At 36.0% G+C, this 18,304-nt stretch overlaps 1 protein-coding gene across 1 annotated transcript in view; it reads left to right on the plus strand.

Annotated features, from left to right (window-relative positions):
• LOC145449020 (peptidyl-prolyl cis-trans isomerase FKBP1A-like) overlaps nucleotides 1-18,304 on the plus strand; it is a 408,653-nt gene that overhangs the window by 330,390 nt on the left and 59,959 nt on the right. The gene's annotated exons all lie outside the window — the stretch shown is intronic.

Consider the following 18,304-nt stretch of genomic DNA (forward strand, 5'->3'; position numbering starts at 1 on the left):
AATATTAGCAATTCCGCTCGACTCTTAAATATAGCGCAGAATGTATGGTATTTTCGTATCAATAGGTATATTCGTATGCCTCAAATGCGACGTTACAGAACAACTTTGCGTTCTTATTTTAAATAAACTAAGACCCGCTATACTCTGAAATTACTTTTATATTGTAGAACTATTCAATCACTTTCCCGTGATATATGAGTTGTAATATTAGCAATTCCGCTCGACTCTTAAATATAGCGCTGAATGTATGGTATTTTCGTATCAATTGGTATATTCGTATGCCTCAAATGCGACGTTACAGAACAACTTTGCGTTCTTATTTTGAATAAACTAAGACCCGCTATACTCTGAAATTACTTTTATATTGTAGAACTATTCAATCACTTTCCCGTGATATATGAGTTGTAATATTAGCAAGTCCGCTCGACTCTTAAATATAGCGCTGAATTTATGGTATTTTCGTATCAATTGGTATTTTCGTATGCCTCAAATGCGACGTTACAGACCATCTTTGCGTTCTTATTTTGAATAAACTAAGACCCGCTATACTCTGAAATTACTTTTATATTGTAGAACTATTCAATCACTTTCCCGTGGTATATGAGTTGTAATATTAGCAATTCCGCTCGACTCTTAAATATAGCGCTGAATGTATGGTATTTTCGTATCAATTGGTATATTCGTATGCCTCAAATGCGACGTTACAGACCAACTTTGCGGTCTTATTTTGAATAAACTAAGACCCACTATACTCTGAAATTACTTTTACATTGTAGAACTATTCAATCACTTTCCCGTGGTATATGAGTTGTAATATTAGCAATTCCGCTCGACTCTTAAATATAGCGCTGAATGTATGGTATTTTCGTATCAATTGGTATATTCGTATGCCTCAAATGCGACGTTACAGAACAACTTTGCGTTCTTATTTTAAATAAACTAAGACCCGCTATACTCTGAAATTACTTTTATATTGTAGAACTATTCAATCACTTTCCCGTGATATATGAGTTGTAATATTAGCAAGTCCGCTCGACTCTTAAATATAGCGCTGAATGTATGGTATTTTCGTATCAATTGGAATATTCGTATGCCTCAAATGCGACGTTACAGACCATCTTTGCGTTCTTATTTTGAATAAACTAAGACCCGCTATACTCTGAAATTACTTTTATATTGTAGAACTATTCAATCACTTTCCCGTGGTATATGAGTTGTAATATCAGCAAGTCCGCTCGACTCTTAAATATAGCGCTGAATGTATGGTATTTTCGTATCAATTGGTATATTCGTATGCCTCAAGTGCGACGTTACAGAACAACTTTGCGTTCTTATTTTGAATAAACTAAGACCCGCTATACTCTGAAATTACTTTTACATTGTAGAACTATTCAATCACTTTCCCGTGGTATATGAGTTGTAATATTAGCAAGTCCGCTCGACTCTTAAATATAGCGCTGAATGTATGGTATTTTCGTATCAATTGGTATATTCGTATGCCTCAAATGCGACGTTACAGAACAACTTTGCGTTCTTATTTTGAATAAACTAAGACCCGCTATACTCTGAAATTACTTTTACATTGTTGAACTATTCAATCACTTTCCCGTGGTATATGAGTTGTAATATTAGCAAGTCCGCTCGACTCTTAAATATAGCGCTGAATGTATGGTATTTTCGTATCAATTGGTATATTCGTATGCCTCAAATGCGACGTTACTGAACAACTTTGCGTTCTTATTTTGAATAAACTAAGACCCGCTATACTCTGAAATTACTTTTACATTGTAGAACTATTCAATCACTTTCCCGTGGTATATGAGTTGTAATATCAGCAAGTCCGCTCGACTCTTAAATATAGCGCTGAATGTATGGTATTTTCGTATCAATTGGTATATTCGTATGCCTCAAATGCGACGTTACAGAACAACTTTGCGTTCTTATTTTGAATAAACTAAGACCCGCTATACTATGAAATTACTTTTATATTGTAGAACTATTCAATCACTTTCCCGTGATATATGAGTTGTAATATTAGCAAGTCCGCTCGACTCTTAAATATAGCGCTGAATGTATGGTATTTTCGTATCAATTGGTATATTCGCATGCCTCAAATGCGACGTTACAGGCCATCTTTGCGTTCTTATTTTGAATAAACTAAGACCCGCTATACTCTGAAATTACTTTTATATTGTAGAACTATTCAATCACTTTCCTGTGGTATATGAGTTGTAATATTAGCAAGTCCGCTCGACTCCTAAATATAGCGCTGAATGTATGGTATTTTCGTATCAATTGGTATATTCGTATGCCTCAAATGCGACGTTACAGGCCATCTTTGCGTTCTTATTTTGAATAAACTAAGACCCGCTATACTCTGAAATTACTTTTATATTGTAGAACTATTCAATCACTTTCCCGTGGTATATGAGTTGTAATATTAGCAAGTCCGCTCGACTCTTAAATATAGCGCTGAATGTATGGTATTTTCGTATCAATTGGTATATTCGTATGCCTCAAATGCGACGTTACAGAACAACTTTGCGTTCTTATTTTAAATAAACTAAGACCCGCTATACTCTGAAATTACTTTTATATTGTAGAACTATTCAATCACTTTCCCGTGATATATGAGTTGTAATATTAGCAAGTCCGCTCGACTCTTAAATATAGCGCTGAATGTATGGTATTTTCATATCAATTGGAATGTTCGTATGCCTCAAATGCGACGTTACAGACCATCTTTGCGTTCTTATTTTGAATAAACTAAGACCCGCTATACTCTGAAATTACTTTTATATTGTAGAACTATTCAATCACTTTCCCGTGGTATATGAGTTGTAATATTAGCAAGTCCGCACGACTCTTAAATATAGCGCTGAATGTATGGTATTTTCGTATCAATTGGTATATTCGTATGCCTCAAATGCGACGTTACAGAACAACTTTGCGTTCTTATTTTGAATAAACTAAGACCCGCTATACTCTGAAATTACTTTTACATTGTTGAACTATTCAATCACTTTCCCGTGGTATATGAGTTGTAATATTTGCAAGTCCGCTCGACTCTTAAATATAGCGCTGAATGTATGGTATTTTCGTATCAATTGGTATATTCGTATGCCTCAAATGCGACGTTACTGAACAACTTTGCGTTCTTATTTTGAATAAACTAAGACCCGCTATACTCTGAAATTACTTTTACATTGTAGAACTATTCAATCACTTTCCCGTGGTATATGAGTTGTAATATCAGCAAGTCCGCTCGACTCTTAAATATAGCGCTGAATGTATGGTATTTTCGTATCAATTGGTATATTCGTATGCCTCAAATGCGACGTTACAGAACAACTTTGCGTTCTTATTTTGAATAAACTAAGACCCGCTATACTATGAAATTACTTTTATATTGTAGAACTATTCAATCACTTTCCCGTGATATATGAGTTGTAATATTAGCAAGTCCGCTCGACTCTTAAATATAGCGCTGAATGTATGGTATTTTCGTATCAATTGGTATATTCGCATGCCTCAAATGCGACGTTACAGGCCATCTTTGCGTTCTTATTTTGAATAAACTAAGACCCGCTATACTCTGAAATTACTTTTATATTGTAGAACTATTCAATCACTTTCCTGTGGTATATGAGTTGTAATATTAGCAAGTCCGCTCGACTCCTAAATATAGCGCTGAATGTATGGTATTTTCGTATCAATTGGTATATTCGTATGCCTCAAATGCGACGTTACAGGCCATCTTTGCGTTCTTATTTTGAATAAACTAAGACCCGCTATACTCTGAAATTACTTTTATATTGTAGAACTATTCAATCACTTTCCCGTGGTATATGAGTTGTAATATTAGCAAGTCCGCTCGACTCTTAAATATAGCGCTGAATGTATGGTATTTTCGTATCAATTGGTATATTCGTATGCCTCAAATGCGACGTTACAGAACAACTTTGCGTTCTTATTTTAAATAAACTAAGACCCGCTATACTCTGAAATTACTTTTATATTGTAGAACTATTCAATCACTTTCCCGTGATATATGAGTTGTAATATTAGCAAGTCCGCTCGACTCTTAAATATAGCGCTGAATGTATGGTATTTTCATATCAATTGGAATATTCGTATGCCTCAAATGCGACGTTACAGACCATCTTTGCGTTCTTATTTTGAATAAACTAAGACCCGCTATACTCTGAAATTACTTTTATATTGTAGAACTATTCAATCACTTTCCCGTGGTATATGAGTTGTAATATTAGCAAGTCCGCTCGACTCTTAAATATAGCGCTGAATGTATGGTATTTTCGTATCAATTGGTATATTCGTATGCCTCAAATGCGACGTTACAGAACAACTTTGCGTTCTTATTTTGAATAAACTAAGACCCGCTATACTCTGAAATTACTTTTACATTGTTGAACTATTCAATCACTTTCCCGTGGTATATGAGTTGTAATATTTGCAAGTCCGCTCGACTCTTAAATATAGCGCTGAATGTATGGTATTTTCGTATCAATTGGTATATTCGTATGCCTCAAATGCGACGTTACTGAACAACTTTGCGTTCTTATTTTGAATAAACTAAGACCCGCTATACTCTGAAATTACTTTTACATTGTAGAACTATTCAATCACTTTCCCGTGGTATATGAGTTGTAATATCAGCAAGTCCGCTCGACTCTTAAATATAGCGCTGAATGTATGGTATTTTCGTATCAATTGGTATATTCGTATGCCTCAAATGCGACGTTACAGAACAACTTTGCGTTCTTATTTTGAATAAACTAAGACCCGCTATACTATGAAATTACTTTTATATTGTAGAACTATTCAATCACTTTCCCGTGATATATGAGTTGTAATATTAGCAAGTCCGCTCGACTCTTAAATATAGCGCTGAATGTATGGTATTTTCGTATCAATTGGTATATTCGTATGCCTCAAATGCGACGTTACAGGCCATCTTTGCGTTCTTATTTTGAATAAACTAAGACCCGCTATACTCTGAAATTACTTTTATATTGTAGAACTATTCAATCACTTTCCTGTGGTATATGAGTTGTAATATTAGCAAGTCCGCTCGACTCCTAAATATAGCGCTGAATGTATGGTATTTTCGTTTCAATTGGTATATTCGTATGCCTCAAATGCGACGTTACAGGCCATCTTTGCGTTCTTATTTTGAATAAACTAAGACCCGCTATACTCTGAAATTACTTTTATATTGTAGAACTATTCAATCACTTTCCCGTGGTATATGAGTTGTAATATTAGCAAGTCCGCTCGACTCTTAAATATAGCGCTGAATGTATGGTATTTTCGTATCAATTGGTATATTCGTATGCCTCAAATGCGACGTTACAGAACAACTTTGCGTTCTTATTTTAAATAAACTAAGACCCGCTATACTCTGAAATTACTTTTATATTGTAGAACTATTCAATCACTTTCCCGTGATATATGAGTTGTAATATTAGCAAGTCCGCTCGACTCTTAAATATAGCGCTGAATGTATGGTATTTTCATATCAATTGGAATATTCGTATGCCTCAAATGCGACGTTACAGACCATCTTTGCGTTCTTATTTTGAATAAACTAAGACCCGCTATACTCTGAAATTACTTTTATATTGTAGAACTATTCAATCACTTTCCCGTGGTATATGAGTTGTAATATTAGCAAGTCCGCTCGACTCTTAAATATAGCGCTGAATGTATGGTATTTTCGTATCAATTGGTATATTCGTATGCCTCAAATGCGACGTTACAGAACAACTTTGCGTTCTTATTTTGAATAAACTAAGACCCGCTATACTCTGAAATTACTTTTACATTGTTGAACTATTCAATCACTTTCCCGTGGTATATGAGTTGTAATATTTGCAAGTCCGCTCGACTCTTAAATATAGCGCTGAATGTATGGTATTTTCGTATCAATTGGTATATTCGTATGCCTCAAATGCGACGTTACTGAACAACTTTGCGTTCTTATTTTGAATAAACTAAGACCCGCTATACTCTGAAATTACTTTTACATTGTAGAACTATTCAATCACTTTCCCGTGGTATATGAGTTGTAATATCAGCAAGTCCGCTCGACTCTTAAATATAGCGCTGAATGTATGGTATTTTCGTATCAATTGGTATATTCGTATGCCTCAAATGCGACGTTACAGGCCATCTTTGCGTTCTTATTTTGAATAAACTAAGACCCGCTATACTCTGAAATTACTTTTATATTGTAGAACTATTCAATCACTTTCCCGTGGTATATGAGTTGTAATATTAGCAAGTCCGCTCGACTCTTAAATATAGCGCTGAATGTATGGTATTTTCGTATCAATTGGTATATTCGTATGCCTCAAATGCGACGTTACAGGCCATCTTTGCGTTCTTATTTTGAATAAACTAAGACCCGCTATACTCTGAAATTAATTTTATATTGTAGAACTATTCAATCACTTTCCCGTGGTATATGAGTTGTAATATTAGCAAGTCCGCTCGACTCTTAAATATAGCGCTGAATGTATGGTATTTTCGTATCAATTGGTATATTCGTATGCCTCAAATGCGACGTTACAGACCAACTTTGCGGTCTTATTTTGAATAAACTAAGACCCACTATACTCTGAAATTACTTTTACATTGTAGAACTATTCAATCACTTTCCCGTGGTATATGAGTTGTAATATTAGCAATTCCGCTCGACTCTTAAATATAGCGCTGAATGTATGGTATTTTCGTATCAATTGGTATATTCGTATGCCTCAAATGCGACGTTACAGAACAACTTTGCGTTCTTATTTTAAATAAACTAAGACCCGCTATACTCTGAAATTACTTTTACATTTTTGAACTATTCAATCACTTTCCCGTGGTATATGAGTTGTAATATTAGCAAGTCCGCTCGACTCTTAAATATAGCGCTGAATGTATGGTATTTTCGTATCAATTGGTATATTCGTATGCCTCAAATGCGACGTTACTGAACAACTTTGCGTTCTTATTTTGAATAAACTAAGACCCGCTATACTCTGAAATTACTTTTACATTGTAGAACTATTCAGTCACTTTCCCGTGGTATATGAGTTGTAATATCAGCAAGTCCGCTCGACTCTTAAATATAGCGCTGAATGTATGGTATTTTCGTATCAATTGGTATATTCGTATGCCTCAAATGCGACGTTACAGAACAACTTTGCGTTCTTATTTTGAATAAACTAAGACCCGCTATACTATGAAATTACTTTTATATTGTAGAACTATTCAATCACTTTCCCGTGATATATGAGTTGTAATATTAGCAAGTCCGCTCGACTCTTAAATATAGCGCTGAATGTATGGTATTTTCGTATCAATTGGTATATTCGTATGCCTCAAATGCGACGTTACAGGCCATCTTTGCGTTCTTATTTTGAATAAACTAAGACCCGCTATACTCTGAAATTACTTTTATATTGTAGATCTATTCAATCACTTTCCCGTGGTATATGAGTTGTAATATTAGCAAGTCCGCTCGACTCTTAAATATAGCGCTGAATGTATGGTATTTTCGTATCAATTGGTATATTCGTATGCCTCAAATGCGACGTTACGGGCCATCTTTGCGTTCTTATTTTGAATAAACTAAGACCCGCTATACTCTGAAATTACTTTTATATTGTAGAACTATTCAATCACTTTCCCGTGGTATATGAGTTGTAATATTAGCAAGTCCGCTCGACTCTTAAATATAACGCTGAATGTATTGTATTTTCGTATCAATTGGTATATTCGTATGCCTCAAATGCGACGTTACAGAACAACTTTGCGTTCTTATTTTGAATAAACTAAGACCCGCTATACTCTGAAATTACTTTTACATTGTAGAACTATTCAACCACTTTCCCGTGGTATATGAGTTGTAATATTAGCAAGTCTGCTCGACTCTTAAATATAGCGCTGAATGTATGGTATTTTCGTATCAATTGGTATATTCGTATGCCTCAAATGCGACGTTACAGGCCATCTTTGCGTTCTTATTTTGAATAAACTAAGACCCGCTATACTCTGAAATTACTTTTACATTGTAGAACTATTCAATCACTTTCCCGTGGTATATGAGTTGTAATATTAGCAATTCCGCTCGACTCTTAAATATAGCGCTGAATGTATGGTATTTTCGTATCAATTGGTATATTCGTATGCCTCAAATGCGACGTTACAAAACAACTTTGCGTTCTTATTTTGAATAAACTAAGACCCGCTATACTCTGAAATTACTTTTACATTGTTGAACAATTCAATCACTTTCCCGTGGTATATGAGTTGTAATATTAGCAAGTCCGCTCGACTCTTAAATATAGCGCTGAATGTATGGTATTTTCGTATCAATTGGTATATTCGTATGCCTCAAATGCGACGTTACTGAACAACTTTGCGTTCTTATTTTGAATAAACTAAGACCCGCTATACTCTGAAATTACTTTTACATTGTAGAACTATTCAATCACTTTCCCGTGGTATATGAGTTGTAATATCAGCAAGTCCGCTCGACTCTTAAATATAGCGCTGAATGTATGGTATTTTCGTATCAATTGGTATATTCGTATGCCTCAAATGCGACGTTACAGAACAACTTTGCGTTCTTATTTTGAATAAACTAAGACCCGCTATACTCTGAAATTACTTTTACATTGTAGAACTATTCAACCACTTTCCCGTGGTATATGAGTTGTAATATTAGCAAGTCTGCTCGACTCTTAAATATAGCGCTGAATGTATGGTATTTTCGTATCAATTGGTATATTCGTATGCCTCAAATGCGACGTTACAGGCCATCTTTGCGTTCTTATTTTGAATAAACTAAGACCCGCTATACTCTGAAATTACTTTTATATTGTAGAACTATTCAATCACTTTCCCGTGGTATATGAGTTGTAATATTAGCAAGTCCGCTCGACTCTTAAATATAGCGCTGAATGTATGGTATTTTCGTATCAATTGGTATATTCGTATGCCTCAAATGCGACGTTACAGAACAACTTTGCATTCTTATTTTAAATAAACTAAGACCCGCTATACTCTGAAATTACTTTTACATTGTAGAACTATTCAATCACTTTTCCGTGGTATATGAGTTGTAATATTAGCAAGTCCGCTCGACTCTTAAATATAACGCTGAATGTATTGTATTTTCGTATCAATTGGTATATTCGTATGGCTTAAATGCGACGTTACAGACCATCTTTGCGTTCTTATTTTGAATAAACTAAGACCCGCTATACTCTGAAATTACTTTTATATTGTAGAACTATTCAATCACTTTCCCGTGGTATATGAGTTGTAATATTAGCAAGTCCGCTCGACTCTCAAATATAACGCTGAATGCATGGTATTTTCGTATCAGTGGGTATATCCGTATGCCTCAAATGCGACGTTACAGACCAACTTTGCGGTCTTATTTTGAATAAACTAAGACCCGCTATACTCTGAAATTACTTTTACATTGTAGAACTATTCAACCACTTTCCCGTGGTATATGAGTTGTAATATTAGCAAGTCTGCTCGACTCTTAAATATAGCGCTGAATGTATGGTATTTTCGTATCAATTGGTATATTCGTATGCCTCAAATGCGACGTTACAGGCCATCTTTGCGTTCTTATTTTGAATAAACTAAGACCCGCTATACTCTGAAATTACTTTTATATTGTAGATCTATTCAATCACTTTCCCGTGGTATATGAGTTGTAATATTAGCAAGTCCGCTCGACTCTTAAATATAGCGCTGAATGTATGGTATTTTCGTATCAATTGGTATATTCGTATGCCTCAAATGCGACGTTACAGGCCATCTTTGCGTTCTTATTTTGAATAAACTAAGACCCGCTATACTCTGAAATTACTTTTATATTGTAGAACTATTCAATCACTTTCCCGTGGTATATGAGTTGTAATATTAGCAAGTCCGCTCGACTCTTAAATATAACGCTGAATGTATTGTATTTTCGTATCAATTGGTATATTCGTATGCCTCAAATGCGACGTTACAGAACAACTTTGCGTTCTTATTTTGAATAAACTAAGACCCGCTATACTCTGAAATTACTTTTACATTGTAGAACTATTCAACCACTTTCCCGTGGTATATGAGTTGTAATATTAGCAAGTCTGCTCGACTCTTAAATATAGCGCTGAATGTATGGTATTTTCGTATCAATTGGTATATTCGTATGCCTCAAATGCGACGTTACAGGCCATCTTTGCGTTCTTATTTTGAATAAACTAAGACCCGCTATACTCTGAAATTACTTTTACATTGTAGAACTATTCAATCACTTTCCCGTGGTATATGAGTTGTAATATTAGCAATTCCGCTCGACTCTTAAATATAGCGCTGAATGTATGGTATTTTCGTATCAATTGGTATATTCGTATGCCTCAAATGCGACATTACAAAACAACTTTGCGTTCTTATTTTGAATAAACTAAGACCCGCTATACTCTGAAATTACTTTTACATTGTTGAACAATTCAATCACTTTCCCGTGGTATATGAGTTGTAATATTAGCAAGTCCGCTCGACTCTTAAATATAGCGCTGAATGTATGGTATTTTCGTATCAATTGGTATATTCGTATGCCTCAAATGCGACGTTACTGAACAACTTTGCGTTCTTATTTTGAATAAACTAAGACCCGCTATACTCTGAAATTACTTTTACATTGTAGAACTATTCAATCACTTTCCCGTGGTATATGAGTTGTAATATCAGCAAGTCCGCTCGACTCTTAAATATAGCGCTGAATGTATGGTATTTTCGTATCAATTGGTATATTCGTATGCCTCAAATGCGACGTTACAGAACAACTTTGCGTTCTTATTTTGAATAAACTAAGACCCGCTATACTCTGAAATTACTTTTACATTGTAGAACTATTCAACCACTTTCCCGTGGTATATGAGTTGTAATATTAGCAAGTCTGCTCGACTCTTAAATATAGCGCTGAATGTATGGTATTTTCGTATCAATTGGTATATTCGTATGCCTCAAATGCGACGTTACAGGCCATCTTTGCGTTCTTATTTTGAATAAACTAAGACCCGCTATACTCTGAAATTACTTTTATATTGTAGAACTATTCAATCACTTTCCCGTGGTATATGAGTTGTAATATTAGCAAGTCCGCTCGACTCTTAAATATAGCGCTGAATGTATGGTATTTTCGTATCAATTGGTATATTCGTATGCCTCAAATGCTACGTTACAGAACAACTTTGCATTCTTATTTTGAATAAACTAAGACCCGCTATACTCTGAAATTACTTTTACATTGTAGAACTATTCAATCACTTTCCCGTGGTATATGAGTTGTAATATTAGCAAGTCCGCTCGACTCTTAAATATAACGCTGAATGTATTGTATTTTCGTATCAATTGGTATATTCGTATGGCTTAAATGCGACGTTACAGACCATCTTTGCGTTCTTATTTTGAATAAACTAAGACGCGCTATACTCTGAAATTACTTTTATATTGTAGAACTATTCAATCACTTTCCCGTGATATATGAGTTGTAATATTAGCAAGTCCGCTCGACTCTTAAATATAGCGCTGAATGTATGGTATTTTCGTATCAATTGGTATATTCGTATGCCTCAAATGCGACGTTACAGACCATCTTTGCGTTCTTATTTTGAATAAACTAAGACCCGCTATACTCTGAAATTACTTTTATATTGTAGAACTATTCAATCACTTTCCCGTGGTATATGAGTTGTAATATTAGCAATTCCGCTCGACTCTTAAATATAGCGCTGAATGTATGGTATTTTCGTATCAATTGGTATATTCGTATGCCTCAAATGCGACGTTACAGACCAACTTTGCGGTCTTATTTTGAATAAACTAAGACCCGCTATACTCTGAAATTACTTTTACATTGTAGAACTATTCAATCACTTTCCCGTGGTATATGAGTTGTAATATTAGCAATTCCGCTCGACTCTTAAATATAGCGCTGAATGTATGGTATTTTCGTATCAATTGGTATATTCGTATGCCTCAAATGCGACGTTACAGAACAACTTTGCGTTCTTATTTTAAATAAAGTAAGACCCGCTATACTCTGAAATTACTTTTATATTGTAGAACTATTCAATCACTTTCCCGTGATATATGAGTTGTAATATTAGCAAGTCCGCTCGACTCTTAAATATAGCGCTGAATGTATGGTATTTTCGTATCAATTGGTATATTCGTATGCCTCAAATGCGACGTTACAGAACAACTTTGCGTTCTTATTTTGAATAAACTAAGACCCGCTATACTCTGAAATTACTTTTACATTGTAGAACTATTCAATCACTTTCCCGTGGTATATGAGTTGTAATATTAGCAAGTCTGCTCGACTCTTAAATATAGCGCTGAATGTATGGTATTTTCGTATCAATTGGTATATTCGTATGCCTCAAATGCGACGTTACAGACCATCTTTGCGTTCTTATTTTGAATAAACTAAGACCCGCTATACTCTGAAATTACTTTTATATTGTAGAACTATTCAATCACTTTCCCGTGGTATATGAGTTGTAATATCAGCAAGTCCGCTCGACTCCTAAATATAGCGCTGAATGTATGGTATTTTCGTATCATTTGGTATATTCGTATGGCTTAAATGCGATGTTACAGACCATCTTTGCGTTCTTATTTTGAATAAACTAAGACCCGCTATACTCTGAAATTACTTTTATATTGTAGAACTATTCAATCACTTTCCCGTGGTATATGAGTTGTAATATTAGCAAGTCTGCTCGACTCTTAAATATAGCGCTGAATGTATGGTATTTTCGTATCAATTGGTATATTCGTATGCCTCAAATGCGACGTTACAGACCATCTTTGCGTTCTTATTTTGAATAAACTAAGACCCGCTATACTCTGAAATTACTTTTACATTGTAGAACTATTCAATCACTTTCCCGTGGTATATGAGTTGTAATATTAGCAATTCCGCTCGACTCTTAAATATAGCGCTGAATGTATGGTATTTTCGTATCAATTGGTATATTCGTATGCCTCAAATGCGACGTTACAGAACAACTTTGCGTTCTTATTTTGAATAAACCAAGACCCGCTATACTCTGAAATTACTTTTATATTGTAGAACTATTCAATCACTTTCCCGTGATATATGAGTTGTAATATTAGCAAGTCCGCTCGACTCTTAAATATAGCGCTGAATGTATGGTATTTTCGTATCAATTGGTATATTCGTATGCCTCAAATGCGACGTTACAGACCATCTTTGCGTTCTTATTTTGAATAAACTAAGACCCGCTATACTCTGAAATTACTTTTATATTGTAGAACTATTCAATCACTTTCCCGTGGTATATGAGTTGTAATATTAGCAATTCCGCTCGACTCTTAAATATAGCGCTGAATGTATGGTATTTTCGTATCAATTGGTATATTCGTATGCCTCAAATGCGACGTTACAGACCAACTTTGCGGTCTTATTTTGAATAAACTAAGACCCGCTATACTCTGAAATTACTTTTACATTGTAGAACTATTCAATCACTTTCCCGTGGTATATGAGTTGTAATATTAGCAATTCCGCTCGACTCTTAAATATAGCGCTGAATGTATGGTATTTTCGTATCAATTGGTATATTCGTATGCCTCAAATGCGACGTTACAGAACAACTTTGCGTTCTTATTTTAAATAAACTAAGACCCGCTATACTCTGAAATTACTTTTATATTGTAGAACTATTCAATCACTTTCCCGTGATATATGAGTTGTAATATTAGCAAGTCCGCTCGACTCTTAAATATAGCGCTGAATGTATGGTATTTTCGTATCAATTGGTATATTCGTATGCCTCAAATGCGACGTTACAGAACAACTTTGCGTTCTTATTTTGAATAAACTAAGACCCGCTATACTCTGAAATTACTTTTACATTGTAGAACTATTCAATCACTTTCCCGTGGTATATGAGTTGTAATATTAGCAAGTCTGCTCGACTCTTAAATATAGCGCTGAATGTATGGTATTTTCGTATCAATTGGTATATTCGTATGCCTCAAATGCGACGTTACAGACCATCTTTGCGTTCTTATTTTGAATAAACTAAGACCCGCTATACTCTGAAATTACTTTTATATTGTAGAACTATTCAATCACTTTCCCGTGGTATATGAGTTGTAATATCAGCAAGTCCGCTCGACTCCTAAATATAGCGCTGAATGTATGGTATTTTCGTATCAATTGGTATATTCGTATGGCTTAAATGCGATGTTACAGACCATCTTTGCGTTCTTATTTTGAATAAACTAAGACCCGCTATACTCTGAAATTACTTTTATATTGTAGAACTATTCAATCACTTTCCCGTGGTATATGAGTTGTAATATTAGCAAGTCTGCTCGACTCTTAAATATAGCGCTGAATGTATGGTATTTTCGTATCAATTGGTATATTCGTATGCCTCAAATGCGACGTTACAGACCATCTTTTCGTTCTTATTTTGAATAAACTAAGACCCGCTATACTCTGAAATTACTTTTACATTGTAGAACTATTCAATCACTTTCCCGTGGTATATGAGTTGTAATATTAGCAATTCCGCTCGACTCTTAAATATAGCGCTGAATGTATGGTATTTTCGTATCAATTGGTATATTCGTATGCCTCAAATGCGACGTTACAGAACAACTTTGCGTTCTTATTTTGAATAAACTAAGACCCGCTATACTCTGAAATTACTTTTATATTGTAGAACTATTCAATCACTTTCCCGTGATATATGAGTTGTAATATTAGCAAGTCCGCTCGACTCTTAAATATAGCGCTGAATGTATGGTATTTTCGTATCAATTGGTATATTCGTATGCCTCAAATGCGACGTTACAGACCATCTTTGCGTTCTTATTTTGAATAAACTAAGACCCGCTATACTCTGAAATTACTTTTATATTGTAGAACTATTCAATCACTTTTCCGTGGTATATGAGTTGTAATATTAGCAATTCCGCTCGACTCTTAAATATAGCGCTGAATGTATGGTATTTTCGTATCAATTGGTATATTCGTATGCCTCAAATGCGACGTTACAGACCAACTTTGCGGTCTTATTTTGAATAAACCAAGACCCGCTATACTCTGAAATTACTTTTACATTGTAGAACTATTCAATCACTTTCCCGTGGTATATGAGTTGTAATATTAGCAATTCCGCTCGACTCTTAAATATAGCGCTGAATGTATGGTATTTTCGTATTAATTGGTATATTCGTATGCCTCAAATGCGACGTTACAGACCATCTTTGCGTTCTTATTTTGAATAAACTAAGACCCGCTATACTCAGAAATTACTTTTATATTGTAGAACTATTCAATCACTTTCCCGTGGTATATGAGTTGTAATATTAGCAAGTCCGCTCGACTCTTAAATATAACGTTGAAAGTGCTTCTGGTTGCATTCGATAATTTCGCTCTAGCGAAGAATGTGTTACGAATCACTTCGACTATTATTCCTCGATTTATTTCAGATAGCAATGAGCGAATAACGATGTTGTAATATATTAAGCCTCGCAATCCTGATTATTTCCAAATTAGACCCGAATAAAGAAAAAATTCAACCGTAGTCGATATAGACGATTTCCAGCGCTCTGGCGCCAGTAGTGTATGACTGGCCAAGATTGGAATCAGCCACATTTTGCTCCCCCGACGAGGTTATTCGCCGACGTTTCTGAATACCGCGCCATTGGAATGTAAGGAAGCCGCGTATATATAAGGTGATTTAATATTAGTTTATGCTAATATCTTGTAAGAAGTTCAGCTTGGAACTGTAAAGAACGGAGTTCTTGGCTTCTTATTGTCGCGAACAGATGCTTAGCTACCGGTGTAGCCTACGCATATTCAACAGTTTTTACGTTTGTGGACATTGAAACGTTTGCACTGAAATTCACTTGATCTGGAAATAATAGATTATTAGCAATGTCCCCTCTAAGCTTCGCACGTTCGCAGTGCTTACACGGTCTCTGTGCACAGAAAATTCAAGTTGCGCACAAAAAATCTGAAGTGGGGACCATTTTTTAGTCGTTACGCACTGTTGTCCAAGGCTCTGCGCAGTAAGCTGGTGAGTGTGCGCAGACTCGTCAAAAATTAGAGGGAACATTGATTATTAGGCCACAAAATGTTTGTAGAATACATGGATTTCAGTATTCTCATTGCCTCAGACACAGTACCGGTACATATTAATTTACTGTGTTCGTTTATTAGCATTAATGCTGCATGAAACTTATTTGGAGATGATTGCCTATCTTGATGTAGCATACCCAAAACGGCATAACAATATTGACTCCTATATGCTCATTCAATCTTTAGTTTGCAAAGATGAAGACATACATGATTGCAGGTTGCAGCCAAGTGCCTGACAGTCAGCATTCAATGAAGCTCCATCGCATCGCAAGGCATCTCATTTTAGTAGTGAAACTATCGAATGTAAACAGTCTCTCATGACTCTCCCGGTACAATAACAGCTGAATCCATCGACAATGGCGAACTCGAACTGAAGGACGTACATTTCACGACATTATGATCTTACTGGTCCAATAATTGATTTTCGAGCGTGAAATCGACCTGACGAACACTCTGATGAACCCAGGGGATGCTCGAAAACCCCAGATCTGGGTGGAAAAACCCAGGGGTGGCCTGTCTCACTAGCTGAAACAGCTTCGGCGATGGTAACTGCATTTAATCGAGACAGAATCAGCTGATATGAATGGGTGGGGTATCTTGGCTTGACGTGCGATGGCGGAGATACTGCCAAGACTGAGAGTCTTAGAAAACCACTTAGGGATTCCCACAAGATTAAGAGATGTCTTTCAGATAGTACTGCTGTGAAAACTGTTGTCAGGTATCGTACGCAGCTCATACTGTAGAACAGGGGTTCTCAACCCGCGGGCCGCATGCGGCCCGCAGACGATTATTTTGCGGCCGTCGACATCTTTCATTATAAACACAATTATTGCTGACACGGTATTGTAACAAATTCATTTAGATACTTGGCTTTTTTATCGCACCGTCCCCGTTTCGTTTGATTATTAATTTTTGAATGCAGTGGTTTTCAAACGGGGCGGCGCGCCCTTTAGGAGCGTGAAAGCATCTGAAAGGGGTGCGGCGCTGCGGTCAACTGAAAAAAATTTCGCGCTGGGCGCCATTTGTCTTCAGTTCATAGTTATTTCTCTGTGCATAGTCCGAACTCCGAATTTCATATTTGAGAATTCTCTCATCAACAGTCATAACCTTCCATGCCATCAAACTAGCCGTTTGTAGCATTCTGGTTGCATTTTGTTATATGACGATAAGGGAGCAAGAAATTATTCTCTTTAAAAAAAGGGGGGGTGTCAGAAAAAGTTTGAGAAACAGCACTGCTTTAATGTGCTCTCTATTCTTGATATATGCTCGACTTCAGATTGTTATTGTTTTGAATCGGTATTCTGCTGGACTCTGGTTCAAGAGAATCCCGCTACGTAGCTGGCCTGCAATTTTAAAGAGTGTTTGACTCACTGCGAACGGTTGTTGAGATTGCCGACAACGTTACAGACGCATCGTGCAAAATTACTTGGAATATCGCTAAATCCTAGAAATCTGCTACAGAATTTGCGATTTCAATAAGACCTTAACATACTGTGCGAATATTTGCTGTTTCCAGAACTTACCAGCAAAGACAAATTTCGAAGATACAGTCGTCTGATTTAATCGTGTCCAGACGAGTTGCTTCAATGTCAGTCGGTCGCATGTTCTGAAACACGTTGCCGCGTAGACTGCTTTAACCCAACCTCGGACAAATCCACCGACATTGCATAACTAACTATCTGGTTGAATTTTATCATAGTGGACATATATGCAGAGGAAATGCTGGCTGGGCAAACGTGGTGAGGGGGCCAGCGAAAAATATCAACTTGACAAAGCTAACTCTGTAACTGTTGATGTAGGGCCCCATGCATGGAAGGAATGGAGAATGGTTGATTGGTTTGCTCAGAAATGGCCAGAACGCCAGACTTTCTCTCATACCACTCAGAGCTCAATGTGATAATGGCCTCTGTAACGCAAAATTTATCATAATTTTATAATTGCTCACTGAAGCATTGAAACAGAGCGTTCGGTTCGCTGGTGGAAGGGTTTTAAGTTGCTTATACCCACTTGGCAATGAATGCAATGCACGCTCCATGAAGGGATTTAATTACGCCGCAAGAAGATACATATTCTCACAATAAGCAGCAGCTGCAAACT

This window comes from Botryllus schlosseri, chromosome 10 (genome assembly GCF_051294905.1).
Source record: "Botryllus schlosseri isolate E-star chromosome 10, Bs_hap1, whole genome shotgun sequence".
Classification (NCBI taxonomy): domain Eukaryota; kingdom Metazoa; phylum Chordata; class Ascidiacea; order Stolidobranchia; family Styelidae; genus Botryllus; species Botryllus schlosseri.